The sequence below is a fragment of the Trichechus manatus genome, unplaced genomic scaffold (assembly GCF_000243295.1).
Source record: "Trichechus manatus latirostris isolate Lorelei unplaced genomic scaffold, TriManLat1.0 scaffold00156, whole genome shotgun sequence".
Classification (NCBI taxonomy): domain Eukaryota; kingdom Metazoa; phylum Chordata; class Mammalia; order Sirenia; family Trichechidae; genus Trichechus; species Trichechus manatus.
The window spans coordinates 2703246-2724823 of NW_004444092.1; positions in this window are offsets into that span (position 1 = coordinate 2703246).

A 21578-nucleotide genomic window follows, 5' to 3' on the forward strand; every position below is an offset into this window, starting at 1 on the left:
GAAGTGGTTAAAAGCTTGGCTGCTAACCAAAAGGTCGGCAGTTTGAATCCACCAGCTGCTCCTTGGAAACCCTAGCGGACCTTTCTGCTTTTGTATGGAACTTTCTGTTTCTTTCATTTGTCACTGTTTCTTGAAGATTATTGAATTAATTAAATTGTACTTCTTGATTTGTTTGGTCACTGATGGTAGATTTTAAATTTTTTCCTGGAAATTGACAAATTTTACTTTATTTTGATGCACTGGAGAAGGCCTAGAATATTATCATGTTGATTTTATAGGTCTAGTAAATGTTTGTAAAATTGTTGGGTATCACCTATATCAAGTTAATGCATTAGTTCACTACTATTTTGTTTTCCTGGACTCCAGGGCTCTAGATACTATTCTGGAACATAGCTGTTGCTACAAAACATGACATTGGCAGAGTACGTTGTCGGTAAGGCAAAGTCTGTTTCCCCTAACATACCGGCTTATCTTCTACATATTATTTACTCAGGACATCTTGCTGCTGTGATCACAATTAGTTTTGTTGATGACACATGGGAATTTTAACTGCCTTATTATTTTTGGAGTTGTGGTGGTGCGGAGCCCTGGTGGTGCAGTCGTTAAAAGCAAGGCTGCTAACCAAAAGGTTGGCAGTTCAAATCCAGCAGCTGCTCCTTGGAAACCCTAGTGGCAGTTCTACTCTGTCCTGTGGGGTCGCTATGAGTTGGAATCGACTCGATGGCAACAGATTTTTTTTTTTAGTTATATATTTTCATTTCAGCACACTCATGTCAATCGTTCCTTAAAATCCTCCCAGGCCACACTGTTACTAGGCTTTGAGTTATTTGGTATATTCCAAGGGTGTAAGAAGAGATAGCACTCCAGAGGCCAAGGCAGGGCTACGAGGTTCAGCACCATCTGAGGAAGGCTAGAGGTGACTTTAAGCAATCCTACTCAAAATCACGTAATATCATCATGGTCTCATCAGGGAATACCAATCCTCTCTATCTGAATCGGATTCCTGCCTTCAGTGTTTCATGATGCTGCTTCATCAAGAGTTTAATCTTTGCGTTGCTGTCTCTTTGTCCAGGCAGCCATTTCTTACGGGAAGCTATTTTTAGTTCCTGGTAGAGTAAAGTCAGAACTGAGCATACTACTGGAAAAAGGACACAATATTCCAACACTCAACCCTCAGCACACACCACAAGGAGAATTAATTCAATAAACATTTATTTAATGTCCACTATTTGCCAAGCAAGTATGTTGCTGGGAATTCAGGATGAATGAGTCACAGTCTCTGCCCTATCTGGCCTCAAGAGAGTCAGAGAGGTAGGAAATGTAATAGATGCTGTAACAGAGGCGTGAACATTGTTTTATGGGAACATAGAGTGAAATTTCCTTAGATTGGTGGGAAGAGGGAGGTAGAAAGCATTCCAGGAGAGGAGACAGTTGAAGCAAAGGCAAAGAGGCAAGAATATGCGTTGAGTATGCATTGGAAAAACCAGAACAAAAGCAACAAATGTTGGAGGGGGGAAAGGCTAAAACCCATTGCTGCTGAGTTGATTCCGACACATAGCGACCCTATAGGACAGAGTAGAACTGCCCCATAGGATTTCCAAGGCTGTAATCTTTACGGGAGCAGACTGCCACATTTTTTCCCCATGGAAAGGCTGGTGGATTCGAACCGCCAACCTTTGAGTTAGCAGCCAAGCGCTTTAACCATTGCACTACTAGGGCTCCGGGGGAGAAGCTAGGAGGGGTTAAATAAGATAAAGTCGACTGACGTCAACTCTTTATTGCCTCTGAACATAAGCAAATTCTATTATCAAGCAAACATCACTTGCTCTGGAGGAAAAGCCAAGCTCACAGCTTTTTTGTTTTCACCTTCTAAACTCCTAGTCCCTGGTAGTTCTTGAATTAAAAAATTGGAGTCTTGTGGTATTTTGAACACTATACATATAGTCAAGGATAACAGTTTTTTAAACTATTTAATAAATGTGTTTTTCTTCCATTGCTTCTGGGTGCAGTTGAGAAATACATATTGTACATACTTGCCAAAAGACTGAAGATAATGTCCTTATTCAATGACTCTTGCAACTTATAATTCTAAGCCAGACTAATAAATCTACTGAAAATACTCCTAATCGGATATGAGTTTGGCAAAACTGGATCCATAAAGGTCAAAAATTCAATTAAAATTAGGTAGAGCCAGCCTAGATGTCTTTGCAAAATGGCAAGTTTGTAACATGTCATAGAAACATTAGTTAAAAGTCAGGAGATACATTATTTTGGACTAGAGGACTAATGAGATGCTAAGATTTAGATTCACTGAATACCCTAAAACGGGGAAATGTGTTTTTCAGAGTCAAACTGAGAAACCCAACTGTGGAGCCATACCTTACTCATTTCTTCTCGTAGGCACTAGTTTGATAGTTAGTGTATCTGATAAATTACTTTGAAGTCTTTGACAGCTGAAAGTACAGTCAACCTACACTGGAACTTTTCCTTCCTGACTACCCCAACTCCTGATGTAACCTCTTGCCATTTGGTGTCCACAGCCACTCTGCTGACACTGCTTCCATTAAGGCCTCTAGCAAACGGGTTTTGAACTCAGGCTGTCTGGTTTCAGAACCCATGCCACGAGTTTTTACCTGTGTTATCTCATTAGTACTGCTGTAGGGTTGATATCATCAACATGCTGGATGTGCAAGGGGAATTACTAGCTGACTATTCCTATTATTCACTAGCTTTATTCCTGAATAAAATCAAGGCACTATTAAACCGATTAACTGGACTGCGTTGTTCTAACTTTCTGTAAAAATGCCATCATAAGTCTATAGCATAATTTCTTCAACTTTTATTGGGTTCTTAAATATAAGATGTAAGAGTTTTGATATATGAAATTGCTTATGAGGAGTTAATATATTTCCATTAAATACCTATTATGGCATAGTTTATTGTGTTCTTGAACGTTGCTTATATAAAAGACTGTGTGAGATTTATTTCTTTTAGAATTCACTGTATCTCTCCTAGAAGACTGCTGTATCTCCTTAAATCAGATGGGAGCTATTTAATCCAATATTTCTACCTCTTCCCTTTCATCTATTTTATTTTATTGTTTTATCTTGGCTGTCAGAGAACTCAGAGCTAATTTTTGATGTCAGTTGTACTAACTTCCTTTATTCTAGATTTTCTAGTCTAATTACTCACATTTCTCTTTTAGTATATGGCTTTTATTCTTTTTACTTGTGTTTTAATTTTTAAGAACTATTTTATATATTTTTATTATGAATAGCCTTAAATTTTATCATAATAATAAAATATATTATTTTTAAAAGATGTAGGCCCTTTGAATTTACATTTTTTACCATTCCCAGTACTAACCTCCTAGACCAGGTCTTACTTATCTCTTTCCTATACAATTTGTTATTTCTTGACAATTTTCCCTGATTCCTAACACACCCCTCTCATAGCTTATAGCACACCTCTGGCTATATTATTCTGCTCTTCAAATCTCTTCAGTGGTTTTCTCTCTTTCATGAAAAATAAATGCGGTCTCCATAACTCATTACTTAATATATTATTTAATGTGGATTCATCCTAATCTTTTAGGCATTACTCCCTCTGATCTTCCTGTTTGAAATGTATACTTTTGCCCAACTTAACTGCCTATGTTCAATCCAGTTGCTCTAGCCAGAAACTTGAGCATCTAAGTTACTTTTCCCTTGATCTTTCATGATCCCCCTCCTCCATCCAATTCATCGCTAAGAATCCTCATTCCTAACTGTATTTCAAGTACATTCACTTCTCCCCATCTCCATTGCCACCAGATGAATCCAGGCCACCAGGATATCTCCAGAATTATTTCAATAGTCCTCCTATCCATTCTAAGCATAGGAGGTATAAGGGACTTCTAAAACATAAAGGGTACCATGTTACTACCTTTCTTAAAACTTTAAGTGGCCTAAATAAAATCCCCTAAAAGCCAAAGTCCTTTAAATCCACGTGTGATCTGGCTCCCGCCTACTTCTTCGAGCTGCTTTTTATGCCATTCTTCCCCCATTTACTCTGCTTTAGCAATACCAGCCTCCTTTCAGTTCCTTGAACACAGGCATCCCTGTCCTGACGCAAAGCCTTTGCCCAGGCTATATGTCTGGCAAGAGCAGGAGTCGGCAAATTACAGCCCACTGGTGAAATCCGGCCCACCATCTGTTTTTGTCAATAAATTTTTTTGGAACATAGCCATGCCTATTTGGTTAGGTATTGTCTATGCCTGTTTTTGTGCTCCAGTGGCAGAGATGAATAATTAAAATGATGATATAATGGCCTACAATGCCTAAATTACTTACTCTTTGTCCCTTTACAGAATATTCACTGGCCTCCAGGCTAGAGCATTCATGCCCCTTTTCTTTGTATGATTCATGTTTACTCACTGCAGTTTCAACTTAAGTGTTTCTGATCATCATATCTAGTAGGCTATCTCCAAAATTTTCTATCAGTGTACCCAGTTTGTGATTCCATTACATTCATGACAAGTTGTATTTAAAGACTGTTTGTTTACCTCTTTGTTATCTTTATCTTTTATTGGAAGAATAGAAACTCCTTAAGGGCGGGGAACCTATTAGTTTTGTCCTTCACTGTATACTCAATACCTGGAATACTACTTGATTGTAGTAGGCAATAAATATTAACTGAACAAATTAATTAATATCTTCTATCTTTCCCACTCTAGTTTTTTTTTTTTTTTTGTGTGGGAAGGGGGCATTTTTCTTTTTCTGGGTGAATATTTTGAGAACTTTTAAGGGGCACACCTCCCAATTTACCCTCCACTGAAGATATCCCTCCTGCTCTTATGGGGCCTTCTTTGTAGTTTAATCTAGTCTCGTGGGTGGGATCAGACAATGTCTTTAAATCTTTATTCTGCCTTGGGTTGAGATGACATTGCACTTACCTGAGGAGAATAAAGTGGAGGCCCAGAGAAATACTTCTGTTACTGAACATTTACATCAAAATTAAAATAGAGTAGCTTTGATAGACTGTAAAGAATTATTCAGTCAAATCCAGATGATAAGATAAAGCCATGTTTGCTTGTTGTTAGGTGCCGCCATGGCGATCCTATGTACAACAGAATGAAACACTGCATGGTCCTGCGCCATCCTCACAATCGTAGTTATGCTTGAGCTCATTGTTGCAGCCACTGTCAATCTATCTTGTTGAAGGTCTTCCTCTTTTTCACTGATCCTCTACTTTACCAAGCATGATGTCCTTCTCCAAGGACTGGTCCCTCCTGGTAACATGTCCAAAGTATGTGAGACGTAGTCTCACCATCCTTGCTTCTAAGGAGCATTCTGGCTGTACTTCTTCCAAGACAGATTTGTTTGTTCTTTTGGCAGTCCATGGTATATTCAATATTCTTCGCCAACACCACAATTCAAAGGCATCAATTCTTCTTTGGTCCTCTTTATTCATTGTCCAGCTTTCACATGCATATGAGGCAGTTGAAAAAACCATGGTTTGAGTCAGGTGCACCTTAATCTTCATGGTGACATCTTTGCTTTTGAACACTTTAAAGAGGTTTTGCAGCAGATTTGCCCAATGTAATGTGTCTTTTGATTTCTTGACTGCTGCTTCCATGAGTGTTGATTGTGGATCCAAGTAAAATGAAATCCTTGACAACTTCAGTCTTTTCTTCGTTTACATGATGTTGCTTATTTGTCCAGTTGGGAGGATTTTTGTTTTCTTTATGTTGAGGTATAATCCATACTGAAGGCTGTGGTCTTTGATCTTCATCAGTAAGTGCTTCAAGTCCTCTTCACTTTCAGCAGGCAAGGTTGTCTGCACGATGCAGGTTGTTAATGAGTCTTTCTCCAATCCTGATGCCCAGTTCTTCTTCGTATAGTTCAGCTTCTCAGATTATTTGCTCAGCATACAGATTGAGTAAGTATGGTGAAAGGATACAACCCTGATGCACATCTTTCCTGACTTTAAACCACTCAGTATCCCCTTATTCTGTTCAAACGACTGCCTCTTGATCTATGTACAGGTTCCTCATGAGCACAATGAAGTGTTCTAGAGTTCTCATTCTTCCCAATGTTATCCATAATTTGTTATGATCCACACAGTCGAATGCCTTTGCATAGTCAATGGAACACGGGTAAACATCTTTCTGGTATTCTCTGCTTTCAGCCGAGATCCATCTGACGTCATCAGTGATATCCCTTGTTCCATGTCCTCTTCTGAATCCAGCTTGAATTTCTGGCAGTTTCCTGTCATTATACTGCTGCAGCTGCTTTTGAATGATTTTATGCAAAATTTTACTTTAGTGTGATATTAATGATATTGTTCAATAATTTCCACATTCGGTTGGATCACTTTTCTTGGGAATAGGCATAAATATGGATCTTTTCCAGTCGATTGGCCAGGTAGCTGTCTTCCAAATTTTCTTGGCATAGAAATTTTCTTGACATGTTTGCTTAGGGATAATTATCTTATTAAAAAGTACAGAAACATCCAATCTTTAAAACACTAAGAAATACATGTACAGACAAATTTTCTAATATAGTATACTCTTATTAATGAAATTCAACCAACCATACTTCTTGAGCTTCTATCTCATCTTAGTATTAAAATAGAAGGGAAAACATAAGCTTTACCTTTGAGGATTACAGGTTTGATCAGAACAATTTCATAGGAAGACTCCAAAGACTATTTAATTGCTCTCTAATCATATGTTCATATTGGCACTGGTAGGTATGATGTGTTAGGGCCATGTTTAAGGCACAATTAATTATTTAGTTGTCAGATTTATAATGTTTTTAGTAAGGTTCTCTGAAAGATATAATGAGAAAGGAACAAGAAAATAACACTAGTCCAAGACTCCTTCGTAACGTAGCTAGTGAAAACTGTAAAACATGGGAAGCAAGTGATGTGGGAAGCATGGTAAAAGTTATTAGTGGAGAAGGAATTTTGTCAAGATCTTGTACATGAGGAACTCTTGGCTTGTAAGCAGAGAGAAAAAGAGTAGATTCCTGGGAGACTTCACTAAACTTTGACAATGAAAAAGGATAGTCTATAAAATAGAATGTAAAAGAAATCATAAACTCTTATCTGTGGGAATACCAAAAGTTTAAGGGAAGACTGAAGACAGTGTAGCATGAACCATGGAGAAGTCTAGCATGTCAGCCTACATGTTTATTCTATAAACAGAAAGTAAAAAGACCTGCAGCCTTCCTGGTCTTATACAGGCCATGAATCATAGTTAGTGATAAATCAGTCACAAAGCTATCTAAGTAATAGAATTATCCTGGATACAATAACCTGGATTAATAATTATGTATATAATAATTTGTTATTCTACGTCTATGTGAGCCACAAGAAGAATCAATAGAATTATGGGTAAATGGATTTTTAATTATAAGGAAGTAATTTAAGTATAATTCCAATGATTTCTCTTCTTCTCTTCCAGTCAACTGGAATTCAAGAGATTTGGAATTGATTCTTCCAAAATTAGCAAATAACATTACCAGTAACCAAGAATTCAGAGAAACTTTTTAAAGTTTATAGCCAGTCCCTTTTGCCATCTGCTTCATTTTGGATTCCTCCACCATCTTTCCAGGGTAAGTTATCAGTGAGAAGAAGACTTCATAGAGGAGAAGTCCAGTCATTTCTGAATTTTGAAGTCTGTTTCAGTATCAGATTCATTTCAGTTTTGTTCCACCAGCATTTCTCAAGTATTTGCTAAATTATTTCAGCTACTCCATCTATTCTAGTTAAATGGGATTTTGATACTTTCAGCCATGCAATGCATAACGGTTCTCAAAACTTTGAGATTCATGGATGACTAATACACATACTTAGAATCAATCAGAGGTTATAAAAACATAGATAATGGAATGAAACACAGATGCTGCAGTAAGATGGACCTGATTTCAAGTCTGGTTTCTATCATTTGCTAGCTGTTTGACCTTGGACATATAACTTAACATCTGATTCTCAGCATGTGTGTTTAATATGCCTATATCATAGGGTTGTTATGATGATAACATGAAATTATATTGTCAAACGTAGTAGAGTGCCTGAAAAATAGTAGGAACTAGTAAATTACAATCATGATTACTCAAAATATAGTATTCAGGTGGGTTAGGGGCAACATAATACTCCACAGAGAGACATACCTTGCTATGGGGAATATTTCCAGGAAGGAGTTAGTGCTGTATATATACCTGAAATTCGCTTACTGAGCACTCAATTCCTGTAAGTGCAACCAAAACCAGTATATTTTTGCTTGTCTTTGTTACACATCTAAGCCTGCAGCACTAGCCTGTATTTTGTGAACTTCTCTGCGTGAGTTTAAGTAACATAATGAAGGCATAGCTCTCGTTAAACAGTTGTACTGGAATTTAAATGAAGGTGAGAGGAAATAAAAATTGGCTTTAATATTAGATTCATGTATTTACAGGACGATCCATGATGGAATTTTAGAATTGGAAGATAGTTTGGAAATAATCTTGCTCAATCTTTATTTCAGATGATGAAATTGATGGAAAGAAGGATATTTCTAAGATTATATGGCCAGTTATCAGCAGAACTGGCTTATAATCTAGGTCTTCTGACTTCTAATCAGCACTTCTTCCTGTGCCTAAAAGCTTGATTAAAGAAAATGTCATGAGAGAAGTGACATTTGAATTCAACCTGGGTAGCAAGCTTTTCCAAATGCTTAAAATATGATTCTATGTACAAACATTGATTTTTATTATTTAATGTTTCTTTTCAGGAACATTGCCATTGGTGGTGAGGAAATATGATTGAGGCAAGATGAACCAAGCCTCCTCCCCACCCAGAGGCATATTGAACACTAATGCTGCTCAGGGTTCAGGTAACTACTGGATTTCTATAGTGCTGCCACAGGGGAGCAGGTGCGGTGTGCATAAGCTGCAGGCAAGAGCTGCATTTCTTTTTTTTTATTGTTGTAGTTTAAGTGAAAGTTTACAATTCAAGTTAGTCTTTCGTACAAAAACTTATACATACATTGTTATGTGACTCTACTTGCTCTCCCTATACTGTGACAGCACACTCTCATTTCTACCTCTGATTTCTGGTGTCCATCCAACCAGCTCCTAACCTTCTCTGCCTTCCCATCTCACCTCCGGACAGAAGCTGCCCTTTTAGTCTCATGTATCTACTTGAGCTAAGAAGCATGCTCTTCATGAGTGTCATTTTCTGTCCCACAGTCCAGTCCAATTTTTGTCTGAAGAGTTGGCCTCGGGAATGGTTTTAGTTCTGGGTTGACAGAGAGTCTCAGGGCCATGCTTTCTGGAATTCTTCCAGTCTCAATCAGACCATTAAGTCTGGTCTTCTTACTAGAATTTGACTTCTGCATCCCACTCTTCCCCTGCTCCATCAGAGACTCTCTGTTGTGTTCCCTGTCAGGGCAGTCATTGGTGGTAGCCAGGCACCATCTAGTTCTTTTGGCTCAGGCTGATGAAGTCTCTGGTTTATGGGGCCCTTTCTGTGTCCTGGGCTAATACTTACCTTGTGTCTTTGATGGTTCTTCATTATCCTTTACTCCAGGTGGTTGGGACGAATAGATGCATCTTAGATAGCTGCTTAAGAGCCGCATTTCTTGGGAAAATGGAGAAGCTTTTCCATCTGGTGTGTGAGAGAAACCCTCTTCCCCCTAACAATGCAAAATCTGTAGTGAAATGCTCATTTCTCCTTATTGCTGTTGGACCTATTATTGGGGGAGAGTAGTTGTTATATATTGAAGTGTTTAATCCTGCATCAAGATAAGCACAAGGCCCAGTAGCCACTGCCCAAAGGAGTCCAGCCATATAGACTATAAAAATAGTGAGAATAATGATAATTATTTCTTATTGAGTGCTTACCAAGTGCCAAACCTATACTAAGTTCTTTACATGCCTTATTACATCTAATTATCATACTAGGACTATAAAAGGGACACTATTATTATCCATATTTTATTGACAGGGCAACTGAGGCTTTGAGAGGTCAATTTAACCAAACTCACAAAGATAGCAGATGAAAGAGGTAGGACTCATCCAAGATCAATTATACTCTATACCACCTTCCCAGACTCTGGCACTACGGCAAAGCCTGTACTGTTATTTTTCCAGTAATGATTTATGTTTGCATCAGTTCTTCTCTCTGAGGAATGCTGAAGCATGATGAGGTGGCACAGGAACTTGAAGCGATTTTGTCTAATTCCAAGCTGGTGCTTGTAAGCACTTGTTGCTCTCCTAGAGAATTGTATCATGTATTTTTTTTCTTAACAGCTGCACATCTCTCCACTTCAACTTCATAGTTGGGGTTTTAGCCCAACTGACGCCTCTTAGTCACAAAATCAGGGACTTGTACTCTTGAGCTCATCATGGAGCGTGACTAATCAAAATACAGCTCAAAGTTGTCTTACTGGTGGTCAGGCCACAGCAGCCCACTTGTTGTGTCCCCATCTGAGTAAGACAGAAGAAATAAAGGGAAGAGTTACAGTGGCTGTATTAAATTCTAACCTCCCAGCTTTGATGATAATGATTAAAAAACAACACTGTTTGCTGAAGTTTTGTAATGGGTCATAATTCCATTCAAAGAAAAGTACTGTTTAGATGTAACACAGATGTCTACTGAGGAAGCCAGTTCTTTGGGAGTCTGGTAAAATTGCCTCATGCCACCATGAGTGGTGAAATTGCTCTTGTCTAGCTCTATCTCACTAGAAATTCTGGCATGGTGGTGGGTAGAGAGGACGCAAGATTTTTCCTGTTTAGATCTGGGAATATACTTCAAATTCCGTTTTCTCTGCTAGGTGTTAACCCAGAGGAGTATTCATCTAAGTTCTATTGATGCTTCCTTGATTTCCATGGAAAAAAACCCCAAAGGCATTTGTATGTATAGGAAAATTTATTGAGGCTTGGGGGAGATAGAGCGTTTACATTCCAGCAATAAAACTGAATATTTGACATTCCTGTCCATAAAAGTTGTAGGCTCCCCCTCCTCCTTCCAACACCAGTCCACTTATATGAATTATGAAGACAGAGGTTGCTACAGCAAGAAAGCACAGCTGAGGAAGCCACAACTGAGAATATGTTGGGGGAAGAGTTAGCTGATAAGAAGCTAATTATTGGACTGCTGAGGCCTGGCCACCAGTAAGACATGTTTGAGCTGTGGTTCCATTAGTCATGCTCCATGATGAGCACAAGAGTACAATCTCTTGATTCTGTGACTAAGGTAGGTCAGCTGGGCTAAAACCTCAACTATGAAGTTGAAGATGCAGAGATTTGCAATTGCTGAGAAGAAGAGGAAGAAGATAACCTGTGATAATTATAATTGATTGACTGCAGAGCCATGGAGAGAGTGGGAACTCACAAATGTCAGGTTACGACAAGGGTAGGAGTGAAATGTGGGCTGAAAATAGGGGGATTAGTTGAAAGTCTATATGTAAAATGATTAATTCCCCTATACTCCCATGACAAATGCTCAACATCTGAGTGTGTAAGCTCCAGGCAAAATATTAAAAGATTTTTCTTTAGGGAAATTTAAAGCTCCCCCTCCACCAAACAAAACAAAACAAAACGAAAACATTACCCAAAACACCCATATTCTGGCAATTAAAGGTCTCCCCTGAGAAACAGTTGACTCCTTGCATAATTCTAAACCAGTAGTTCTCAAACCAATTAAATCAGAGTGTATGAGGGTAGGACTAGCACTTTATATTTTTCAAAAGCTCCCCTGGCGAAATGCTCACCAGGTGATAAAGCCCACCTACTTTACAGAGCTGATAATTGACCTTTAGAGGTGAACAGTCAAATATGAATAGATGATAACCACGGACCATCAGATATGAAGGTGAGAAACCAAGACAAGAAAACAGGGGAAGAATCGGCTAATAGTACCCACAGAGAGATTCAAGAAGTTATTGCATTCAAACAAAAAAACACCATGCAGAAAAAGACGACAATCAGATAATTTTTAAAAGTGGCTTTTAAAACATTTGCTTAAGTTAAAAATTTCAGTAGAAGAAATGAAATATAATATGGAGAAAAATCTTCCAGAAAGTAGAATAAAAAGTTAATTTATGGAAAATATCCGAACAATACTGAATCAGTAAGGGAATCCTAACACAAGTAAAGTTCCAGGCAAAGAGAAGAGAGAACTCAGAGGGAAGACATTATCAAATAAATAGTACAAGAAACTTCTCAGAGCTGAAAATCAGAAGCCTCTAGATAGAAAGAGCCCCTGAATCCCTAGGCCAATGGTAGTAAAAATATCCTCCTTGGCATTTATGATAGGAATAGCATAACCCTTAAAATAAAGGAAAGCAATTAAAGTTGTCCAGAGAAAAAAAAAAACAAGAAAACTATAAAAATAAAAACAGATAACAAAGGAGAACAAACTAGGATAGCATTAGACTTTTCATTGGAAGCACTGGATGGTAAAAAACAATATTATCAAAGTTCTGTGGGAAAATTATTTTTAACCCAAACTGTCAATGAAATTTCAGGCCAGAACAAGTACATTTTGACATAGATTAAGTTAAAAGAAATTTTATTTCCATTACGTCGCATCTTAGGAAGTTACTTGAGGATGTACATCAGCAAAATGAAGTAAACAAGGGGAAGAGGTAGTACTCAAGAAGAAAAACGGATTAATGAAGGAAAGTAGTAGAAGGAAACCCTAGGATAACGTATGTTGCATTAGTCTAGAGAAGAAAACTCTGTATTGCAACAGAAGGATGAAGGGCCTCAGGAAATATGTTTCTGGGGAAAAAACACAAAGGATTTTCTGATTAGATGGAGATATTGAAAAATTTGAAACTCACTAAAATGACATGGAAGCTATGAACATATAGTGAGACAAAGCAATGAAAAATACCCCAAATTCAGCTAGATCTATCCTTAAAAGTTGTGTGTGCTTTAGGATGTAAGGAGCCCAGGTAGTACAGTGGTTAAGAATTTGGCTGCTAACCAAAAGTTCATTGATTCAAACCCATCAGCTGCTTCCTTAAAGATTACAGCCTTAGAAACTCTATGGGGCAGTTCTATTCTTTTATTTTTTAATTTTTATTGTACTTCAGGTGAAGGTTTACAGAACAAACTAGTTTCTCGTTAAACAATTAGTACACATATTGTTTTGTGACATTGGTTAACAACCCCATGATATGTCAACACTCTCCCTTCTCTACCTTGGGTTCCATATTACCAGCTTTCCTGTCCCCTCCTGTCTTCTAGTCCTTGTCCTTGGGCTGTTGGGCCCCTTGAGTCTCATTTTGTTTTATGGGCCTGTCTAATCTTTAGCTGAAGGGTGAACCTCGGGAGTGACTTCATTACTGAGCTAAAAGTGTGTCCAGGGGCCATACTCTCAGGGTTTCTCCAGTCTCTGTCAGGCCGGTAAGTCTAGTCTTTTTTTGTGAGTTAGAAGTTTGTTCTACATTTTTCTCCAGCTCTGTCCAGGACCCTCTACTGTGATCCCAGTCAGAGTAGTCAGTGGTGGTAGCCAAGCACCATCTAGTTGTACTGGACTGAGTCTGGTGGAGGCCGTGGTAGTTGTGGTCCATTAGTCCTTTGGACTAATCTTTCCCTTGTATCTTGTTTTCTTCATTCTCCCTTGCTTCCGAAGGGTTGAGGCCAGTGGAGTATCTTCGATGGCCACTCACAGGATTTTTAAGACCCCAGATGCTACTCACCAAGGTAGAATGTAGAACATTTTCTTTATAAACAATGTTATGCCAGTTAGCTAGATGTTCCCCAAGACCATGGTCCCTACAGCCCTCAACCCAGCAATTCAGTCCTTCAGGGAGTTTGGATGTGTCTATGGAGCTTCCATGACTTTTCCTTGTACAAGTTGTGCTGGCTTCCCCAGTATGGTGTACTATGTTACCCTTCATCAAAGTTACCAATTATCTATTATCTATTTAGTGTTCTCCTCCCCCCTCCCCTCCCTCATAACCATCAAACATTGTTTCTTTTTCTGTGAGAACCTTTTTCATTAGTTTTTACAGCAGTGGTCTCATACAATATTTGTCCTTCTGTGATTGACTTATTTTGGTCAGCATAATGCCCTCCAGATTCATCCATGTTAAGAGATGCTTCCCAGATTCATCATTGTTCTTTATAGTTGAGTAGTATTCCACTGTGTGTATGTATCATAATTTTTTTTTTATCCATTCATCTATTGATGAACATCTAGGTTGTTTCCATCTTTTTGCTATTGTAAACAATGCTGCAAGGAACATGCATGTACATATGTCTATTCGTATGATGACTCTTATTTCTCTAGGATATGTTCCTAGGAGTGGGATTGCTGGATCTTAAGGTATTTCTCTTCCTAGCTTTCTAAGGAAGTGCCATATCTTTTTCCAAGGTTGTATCATTTTACATTCCCACCAGCAGTGCATAAGAGTTCCGATCTCCCCGTGCCTGTCCAACATTTGTTGTTTCCAGTGTTTTTAATGCCGGGGTGAGATGGTATCTCATAGTGGTTTTGATTTGCATTTCTCTAATGGCTAGTGAATGTGAGCATTTCTTCATGTGTCTGTTGGCTGCTTGAATGTCTTCTTTGGTGAATTGTCTGTTCCTTTCCTTTGCCCATTTTTAAATTGGATTATTTGTCTTTTTGTTGTAGAGGTGTTGGTTGTAGATTTTAGATTAGACCTTTGCCTGATTTGTAGTGGCCAAAAATTTTTTCCCAGTCTGTAGGTTCTCTTTTTACTCTTTTGGTAAAGTCTTTTGGTGAGCAAAAGTGTTTAATTTTTAGAAGATCCCAGTTATCTAGCTTATTTTCTGGAATTTGTGTGTTGTTGGTTATGGTTTTTATCCTACTAATGCTGGGTATTAGGGCCTCTAGCATTGATCCTATTTTTTCTTCTATGAACTTTATAGTTTTTGGCTTTATATTTAGGTCTTTGATCCATTTTGAATTAGTTTTTGTGTATGGTGTGAGGTATGGGTCCTGTTTCATTTTTTTGCAGATGGACATCCAGTTTTACCAGCACCATTTTTTAAAAAGACTGACTTATGCCCATTTGATGGACTTTGGGCCCTTGTTGAAGATCAGGTGACCACAGGTGGATGGATTTACATCTGGGTTCTCAATTCTGTTCCATTGGTCAAAGTATCTGTCATCGTACCAGTACCAGGCTGTTTTGACTACCATTGCTGTATGGTAGATTCTGAGGTCAGGTAGTGCGAGTCCTACTTTATTCTTTTTCTTCAATACTGCTTTACTTATCCGGGGCTTCTTTCCTTTCCAAGTAAAGTTAATGATTAGTTTTTCCATCTCTTTAAAGAATGTTTTTGGTATTTGGATTGGGAATGCATTGTATTTTGTATTTGTAAATTGCTTTGGGTAGAATTGTCATTTTCACAATGGTGAGTCTGCCTCTTCGTGAGCATGGTATGTTTTTCCATTTATGTAGATCTCTTTTGGTTTCTTGCAGTAGTGTTTTATAGTTTTCTTTAAATAGGTCTTTTACAACCCTGGTTAGATTTATTCCTAAGTATTTTATCTTTTTAGGGACTATTATAAATGGTATTGTTTTCCTGATTTCCTTTTCATTGTTCTCTTTATTGGTGTATAGAAATCCAACTGATTTTTGTATGTTTATCTTGTATCCTGCTAGTCTGCTGAATCTATTAGTTCCAGTAGTTTTCTCGTGGAGTCTTTTAGGTTTTCTATGTATACTATCATAACATCCACAAACAGGGACAGTTTAACTTCTTCATTAGCAATTTGGATGCCCTTTATTTCTTTTTCTTGCTTTATTGCTCTAGCTAGGACTTCCAGCACAATGTTAAATAGATATGGTGATAAAGGACATCCTTGTCTTGTTCCTGTTCTCAAGGGAAATGTTTTCAGCCTCTCTCCACTAAGAATGATGTTGGCTGTTGATTTGCAAGATGCCCTTTATTATGTTGAGAAATTTCCCTTCTATACCTATTTTATTGAGAGTTTTTATCAGGAATGGGTGTTGGACTTTGTCGAATGCCATTTCTGTGTGAATTGAGATGATCATGTGATTCTTTTCTTTCATTTGTGTGGTGAATTACATTGATTGATTTTCTAATGTTGAACCATCCTTGTATACCTGGTATGAATCCTACTTTGTCATGGTGTATTATTTTTTTGATATGATGCTGAATTCTATTGGCTAGAATTTGGTTGAGAATTTTTGCATCTATATTCATGAGAAATATTGGTCTGTAATTTTCTTTTTTTGTGGTGTCTTTGCCTGATTTTGGTATTGGGGTTATGCTGGCTTCATAGAGTGAGTTCAGAAGTGTCACTTCCTTTTCTGTGCTCTGAAATAGTTTGAGTAGTACAATGTAAGCTTTTCTCTGAATGTTTTGTAGAATTCTCCAGTGCAGCCATCTGGGCCAGGGCTATTTTGTTGGGAGTTTTTTTTTTTTTATTACCTTTTCAATCTCTTCTCTTGTTATGAGTATGTTTGGATTTTCAACATCACTTTATGTTAGTCTGTGTAGGTAGTGTGTTTCTAGAAATTCATCCATTTTTTCTAGGTTTTCAAATTTGTTAGGGTATCATTTTTCATAGTACTCTGTTATGATCCTTTTTATTTCAGTTGGGTCCATTGTAATGTCCCCCATTTCATTTCTCATTTGGGTTATTTGCGTCCTCTTCTGTTTTTCTTTTGTCAGTCTGGCCAGTGGTTTGTCAATTTTGTTGGTCCTTTCAAAAAACCAACTTTTTGTTTTGCTGATTTTATTGTTTTTCTATTCTCTATTTCATTTATTTCTGCTCTGATCTTTATTATTTCCTTTCTTCTGGTGGCTCTGGCGTGTTTTGCTGTTCTCTTTGTATTTGTTCAAGTTCCGTAGTTAATGTTTCGATTTTGTCCCTTTCTTCTTTTTTGATGCGTGCATCTATTATTATAAATTATCTTCTTAAGACTGTCTTTGCTGTGTCCCAAAGGTTTTGGTATGATGTGTGTTCATTCTCATTTGATTCTAGGAAATTTTTTATTCCATCTCTGATGTCTTCTATTACCCAGTGGTTTGTAAGCAAGGTGTTATTCAGTTTCCATTTAATTGATTTTTTTCCTTGCTCTTTCTGTTGTTAATTTCTACCTTGATGGCATTGTGGGTCAGTGAAGATACTTTGTATTATGTCAAAGTTTTGAATTTTGCTGAGGTTTGCTCTGTGGCCTAAGATGTGTTCTATTCTGGAGAACATTCCATGTGGGCTGGAAAAGAATGTATATTTTGCATCTGTTGGGTGGGGTGGAGTGTTCTATATATGTCTATGAGGTCAAGTTGGCTGATCGTACCCTTTAGGTCTTCTGTATCTTTGTTGAATTTCTTTTTACATATTCTGTCCTTTACCAAGAGTGGTGTGTTGAAGTCTCCTACTATTATTTTGGAACTGTCAATTTCTCTTTTCAGTGCTGTTAGAATTTGTTTTATGAATTTGGAGCTCTGTCATTGGGTGCATAGATGTTTTTTATGGTTAAGTCTTCATGATGGATCATCCCTTTAATCATTATATTGTGCCCTTCTTTGTCTTTTATGGTGGATTTTGTTTTAAAGTCTATTTTATCTGAGATTAGTATTTCCACTCCTGCTTTTTTTGGTAGCTGTTTGCTTGATATATTTTTTTTCCATCCTTTGATTTTTAGTAAATTTACATCTTTGTTTCTAAAGTGTGTCTCTTGAAGACAGCATATTGATGGATCCTGTTTTTTTCAATCCAATTTGTCACTCTCTTTCTCTTTATGGATGCATTTAGGCCATTTACATTCAGTGTAATTATTGATAGGTGTGAGTTTATTGCTGTCATTTTTATAGTGCCTTTTTTTTGTGGTGCTGATGTTTTCTTTGTTCATCTTACTCTCCTGTGCTGAATTCCTTTTGTTTGTGGATTATTTTGTCATTTCTTTTCTTTTTGTAGGTTTTGTTTTTACTGAGACTTTATGTTTTTCTTCTTTATTTTGATGAGTAGATTTTTTAACTTTCTTTGTGGTTACCTTGAAATTTACCCTTATCTTCATAGGTTTGAACTAGTCTATTATTACTTGGTATCGCCTTGCTTTCCTCGCCATTAGAAGGTTTTATACCTACACCGTTTATTCCCTCTTTTATTGTTCTGATGTTGTTGTCATTTATAGATTAATCTCTCTGGTTCCCAGTTGTAATTCTCTTGGTTTTGGATAGTTCTCGAGACTTCATTTCCTAGGTTAGTATCTGGCTGGTATAATCTTGTGTCCTAGATTCAGGCTGTTGTCTAATGTTCTTTGTTCTCAGACTGAATGACTCCCTTTAATAATTCTTATAAGTTCGGTTTGGTTTTTACATACTCCCTTAATTCCTTTTATCTGGAAATATCCTAATTTCACCATCATATTTGAACGAGAGTATTGCAGGGTGTATTATTCTTGTCTGGCATTTTTTTTCTTTCAAGATTTTATATATATCATCCCATTGCCTTCTTGCCTGCATGGTTTCTGCCAAATAATCAGAGCTTAGTCTTATTGTTTCTCTTCTGTATGTGATTTTTCATTTTTCTTGAGCTGCTCTCAGGATTCTTTGTTTGTCTTTAGTTTTAGTGAGAGTGATTATGATATGCCTTGGTGATTTTCTTTTTGGGTCTGTCCTGTGTGGGGTTCATTGAGTTTCTTGGATGGTCAGCTTTTCATCTTTCATGAAAAGTTTTCTTTTTTTAAAAATTTTTTTATTGTTGTAGTTTAAATGAAGTTTACATTTCGGGTTAGTCTCCCATACAAAAATTTATACATACATTTTTATGTGACCCTAATTGCTCTCCCCATACTGTAACAGCACACTCCTCCTTTCCACCCCTGATTCCCCATGTCCATTCAACCAGCTCCTTACCCTCTCTGCCTTCCCATCTCACCTCCGGAAAGAAGCTGCCTGTTTAGTCTCTTGTATTTACTTCAGCTAAGAGGCACACTCCTCACAAGTATCACTTTATGTCCCACAGTCCAGTCTTATCCCTGTCTGAAGAGTTGGCCTCAGAAATTGTTTTAGTTCTGGGCCGATAAAGAATTCAGGGGCCATGCTTTCCGGGGTTCCTCCAATCTCAGTCAGACCATTAAGTCTGGTCTTCTTATTAGAATTTGAGTTCTCCACCCCACCTTTCTCCTGCTCCAGCAGGGACTCTCTGTTGTGTTCCCTGTCAGGGTGGTCATTGGTGGTAGCCGGGCATCATCTACTTCTTCTAGTCTCAGGCTGATGAAGTCTCTGGTTTATGTGGCCCTTTCTGTCTCTTTGGCTAATACTTTCCCTGTGTCTTTGGTGTTCTTCATTCTCCTTTACTCCAAGTGGTTGGGACAAATTGATGCATCTTAGGCGGCTGCTTGCAAGCTTTTAAGACCCCAGACACCACCCACCAAAGTAGGATGCAGAACATTTTCTTAATAAGCTTTGTTACGACAGTTGACCTAGATGTCCCCTGAAAGCATGGTCCCCAGACCCCTACCCCTGCTACTCTGTACCTCAAAGTGTCTGATTGTATTCAGGAAACTTCCTAGCTTTGGTTTAGTCCAATTGTACTGACTTCCCTGTGGTGTGTGCTGTCCTTCCCTTCACCTAAGAAGATTCTTATCTACTGTCTAGTTAATAACCCTCACCCTCCCTCTCCACCCTCATAACCATCAAAGAATGTTTTCTTCTGTGATTAAAACTTTCCTTGAGTTCTTATCATAGTGGTCTTATACAGTATTTGTCCTTCTGTGACTGACTAAATTTGCTCAGCATAATGACCTCCAGATTCCTCCCTGTTATAAGATGTTTCACAGCTTCATTGTTGTTCTTTATCATTGCATAGTATTCCGTTGTGTGGATATACCATAATTTGTTTATTCATTTGTCTGTTGATGGGCACCAAGGTTGTTTCTATCTTTTTGCTATTGTGAACAGTGCTGCAAAGAACATGGGTGTACATATATCTATTAGTGTGATGGCTCTTATTTCTCTAGGATATACTCCAAGGAGTGGGATAGCTGGATTGTATGGTACTTCTATTTCTAGCTTTTTAAGGAAGTGCCGAATTGATTTCCAAAGTGGTTGTATCATTTTTCATTCCCTCCAACAGTGTATAAGTGTTCCAATCTCTCCACAACCTCTCCAGCATTTATTATTTTGTGTTTTTTGGATTAATGCTAGCCTTGTTGGGGTGAGATGATACCTCATTGTAGTTTTGGTTTGCATTTCTCTAATGGCTAATGATCGTGAGCATTTATTCATATGTCTGTTAGCCACCTGAGTATCTTCTTTGGCGAAGTGCCTGTTCATATCTTTTGCCCATTTTTTAATTGGGTTATTTGTCTTTTTTTTGTTGAGGTTTTGCAGTATCTTGTAGATTTTAGAGATTAGATGCTGATCAGATTTGTCGTAGCCAAAATTTTTTTCCTAGTTTGTAGGTTGTCTTTTGACTCTTGGTGAAGTCTTTTGATGAGCATAAGTGTTTGATTTTTAGGAGCTCCCAGTTATCTAGTCTCTCTTCTGGGCTTGTGCATTGTTACTTATGGTTCGTATTGTGTTTATGCCGTGTATTAGGGCTTCTAGCGTTGTCCCTATTTTTTCTTCCATGATATTTATTGTTTTCGATTTTATATTTAAGTCTTTGATCCATTTTGAGTTAGTTTTTGTGTGTGGTGTGAAGTATGGGTCTTGTTTCAGTTTTTTGATGATGGATATCCAGTTAGGCCAGCACCATTTGTTAAAGAGACTGTCTTTTCCCCAGTTAATGGACTTTGAGCCTTTTTCAAATATCAACTGCTCATAGGTGGATGAATTTATGTCTGGATTCTCAATTCTGTTCTATTGGTCTATATATCTGTTGTTGTACCGGTACCAGGCTGTTTTGACTACCGTGGCAGTGTAATAGGTTCTAAAATCAGGTAGTGTGAGGCCTCCTACTTTGTTCTTCTTCTTCAGTAATGCTTTGCTTATTTGGGGCCTCTTCCCTTTCCATATAAAGTTGGTGATTTGTTTCTGTATTTCATTAAAAAACACCATTGGAATTTGGATCAGGATTGCATTGTATCTGTAGATCGCTTTGGGTAGAATGGAGATTTTCACAATATTGAGTCTACCTATCCATGAGCAAGATGTATTTTTCCACTTATGCAGGTCTCTTTTGGTTTCTTGTGGTAGTATCTTGTAGTTTTCATTGTCCTTTTGTGTTTGATTTATTTCACTCAGCATAATGCCCTCCATATTCTCCATGTTGTGAGATGTTTCTTGGATTCATTATTATTCTTTATTGTTGTGTAGTATTCCCTTATGTGCATCTACCATAATTTGTTTACCCATTCGTCTGTTGATGAACACTTAGGTTGTTTCCATCATTTTGATATTGTGAATAATGCTGCAATGAATATGGGTGTGCATACGTCTATTCATGTGATGGCTCTTATTTCTTTAAGATATATTCCTAGGAGTGGGATTGCTGGATCGTATGATATTTCTATTTCTAAATTTTCAAGAAAGCGCCATATTGTTTTCCATAATTCCCATCAGCAATGCATAAGAGTTCCAATCTCCCCGCAAACTCTCCAGCATTTGCTATTTTCTGTTGTTTCGATTAGTGCCGGTAATGTCAAGGTGAGA